Source organism: Euprymna scolopes, chromosome 22 (genome assembly GCF_053919585.1).
Source record: "Euprymna scolopes isolate OS-2025 chromosome 22, ASM5391958v1, whole genome shotgun sequence".
Classification (NCBI taxonomy): domain Eukaryota; kingdom Metazoa; phylum Mollusca; class Cephalopoda; order Sepiida; family Sepiolidae; genus Euprymna; species Euprymna scolopes.
In genome coordinates this window covers 118,854,839-118,857,301 of record NC_136503.1, presented here as the reverse complement: position 1 = coordinate 118,857,301, position 2,463 = coordinate 118,854,839, and positions in this window count along the sequence as shown.

Sequence of the window (2,463 nt, the reverse complement as noted above, 5' to 3'; positions counted from 1 at the left end):
ACTTTACAGGGTCGACAGTGACCGCGACAAACAACCGTCTCTCTGTGTTAACATTTTTGTTAACAGTAATATTAGATGACTAATATATGATAATGCACTAGATAATCATAGTTAAATTTTAAGAATTTTCTCTTGCTTAATGTAATATTTCCACCGAACAACGTCGGTACATGGGTCTTGCACGAGAGAGAGAGAGAGAGAGAGAGAGAGGAGGGAGACACACATACACACAGATAAACATATATAATCAAAAAAGTGTGTTAAAAGCATTTTGAAATCAAGTATAAGATGCAAATATGTTTTGTTAAAAATGATTTGTTTTTCATTCGTGTGTCTTGTCTCAAAATTTTCGCATAACATTTTTTTCATCAGAGATAGAATATGTTTCTTTTTTTTATTACAATTTCACGCCAAACTAGGCACATTGCCACTTTAATGAGACATAAGCTACAGGGGTACTAAGTGGGGAGTTGAGCAGCAAGATATCGGTTCACGTTACACTTGAACTTCTGCATGTCAGTACAGTTGGGGAAGCAGAAACTCGGAAGGAAATTCCAAAGTCCAGCGGTTCTGGGGAAGAAACTACTAGAGTAGAAGGCTCTCTTACATCTAGGGATGTCAACTGTGAAGGGGTGGGATTTTGCTGCTTGTTGGGTTTGTCGGGGGGGGGGTTACGTCGAGTGCTTGCAGTTCGGCAGAGCATTCACCATTAAAATACTTGTAGAACAGGCAGAGGAACGTTACATTTCGTCGATGGGGCAGAGGCTGAAGCTTAGGTGACAGGTCAGGACCTAATAGGTTGGCGACTCTCTTTTGAACACTGTCTAGGAGTGAGACTAGCGTAAATATGACAACAATACACCATACATGGGCGAATGGTGGACTTATAGAGTTACAGGGTACTTTCGGGCGTTAGTAGTTTTCTAGCACGGTAGAGAGAACCTACCTTTTTCGCAGCGGTCCTTGCAATGCCCTCAATGTAATTTTTCCAACTCATGTTTCCTGTGAACGTTAGGCCGAGCAGTTTAAAAGATGTACTTTCAGATAAAGATTCTTTAGCTATTGCTATTGGTGGTAGAGAAGGTTTCTTGTAGTTATTGAAGGAAACAAGTTTAGTCTTGGCAGCATTGAATGTGACCATCCATTTTTGTCCCCATTCCACTACAGATTGGAGGTCGTCCTCTAGAGTTTCTGCAATTTCTCTAGATGTGTTTTTATTTGTTTTGTCAGAGAGGTCATTTATGAATATCAGGAATAATAGAGGTCCAAGGATAGACCTCTGAGGCACTCCCGCATTTATATCATATTGTTTAGATGTACGACCATCGATGACAATCTGCATTTTTCTCTTATATAAGAATGATTTTACTATTTTAAGTATTCTTCCAGTGATACCGTATGATCTGATTTCATGCCATACCCTGTCAAAAGCCTTAGCTATATCTAAAGCTACCGCTCTACCCTCCTTTGTTTTGTCAAGTGAATGGTATGTACGCTCAGCGATTAGAGTTAGGATGTCTGCTGTGGAACGGGCTTGCCTAAATCCATATTGTTGGTCGGTCAGAAGTTTAGCATCTGTAAGGTGATGGACTAGAGCTTGGTTAATTATGGACTCAAATATTTTGGCGAAAAGTGAGAGGAGACTAATGGGGCGGAAATTTATTGGGTCAGTTCTTTCGACCGAATTCTTGAAAACTGGTACCACAGAAGCAGAAAACTGGTACCAGCAGGCAGAAAAACAAGATTCATTAAGGCATTTGTTGTAGAGGTTGGAGAGAACCGGAGCTACCTCGGCGGTGCACTTTTTTAATAGCACAGCCGGGATGAGATCAGGTCCACATGCGTTTTGAAGTGTAAAGATTTTGGATGATGGCATGCACCTGAGAAGGGGTGATTTCCAGATCGTCTAGTGTGGCGTCTATCCGCAAAGAAAAGTCAGGGAGAGGTTGTGGGCAGGGTCCAGTGTGGAGTTGGAGGCAAACCGACTGGCAAGCATATTAGCCTTCTCGGTTACTGAGCAAACGACCTCATAATTGTTGGATAGTGGGGGAATTGTTGATTGCCCATTATTTACTACACTGTTGTAGATTTTCCAGAAGTCACGAGTTCCTAATTTTTGTGCTTCGATGCGTTTTTTGGTGGTTGCAATAAATTCTCTCTTAGCTGTCGCTATTTTTTTCTTACAGTTATTTCTGGCTTCTATATACTTCTGTCTGTTTGAATTGGACTTATGTCGGTTAAATCTGCAGTATGCATGCTGCCTTTGCGCAATGGCAGCTGCGCAAATAGAAGTAAACCATTGGGGAGAGTAGGCCTTGCTATAAAATTTCCGCGAGGGAAAATGTGCTTCAATTATCGTTTTGAACCATTCAGTGGTTTCATTTGCGCACTGTTCAGCAGATATTTCGCCATAGGGCATCTCTGATGAGATCCTTGATGGCTGTCTCATTAGCTTTTTTTTTA